Consider the following 591-nt stretch of genomic DNA (forward strand, 5'->3'; position numbering starts at 1 on the left):
CACACCATGACCCCCTGTACCAGCCACAGTGCGACCCCGTGTACCAGCCACACCACAACCCCCTGTACCAGCCACAGTGCGACCCCGTGTACCAGCCACACCACAACCCCGTGTACCAGCCACACCACAACCCCCTGTACCAGCCACAGTGCGACCCCATGTACCAGCCACACCATGACCCCCTGTACCAGCCACAGAGCGACCCCATGTACCAGCCACACTGCTGCCCCGTGTAGGATAACTAGGCCGTAGAAAGCTCTTGGATTAATAATTTGTGGCATCAAATTCCTCCCTAATCCGAGCCTTTCCCCCTCACTCTGAGAGCCATAGCGTCTCACGTGCTGAACAGAGATACAGCGGCTGCAGCCCGTGGGGGCGGCCGGACTCAGGCTGAGGCTGAGCACCCGGGCTGCGCCGCCCTGGGCGGGTGCCCTCACATGGGCCTGAATTCTCCTCTAGCCTGGGCAGTGCCGTCACACGGGCCTGAATTCCCCTCTAGCCTGGGCAGTGCCGTCACACGGGCCCTGAATTCCCCTCTAGCCTGGGCAGTGCCCTCATCCGCGCCCTGAATTCTCCTCTAACCTGGGCGGG

The sequence above is a fragment of the Myotis davidii genome, unplaced genomic scaffold (assembly GCF_000327345.1).
Source record: "Myotis davidii unplaced genomic scaffold, ASM32734v1 scaffold698, whole genome shotgun sequence".
Taxonomy (NCBI): Eukaryota; Metazoa; Chordata; class Mammalia; order Chiroptera; family Vespertilionidae; genus Myotis; species Myotis davidii.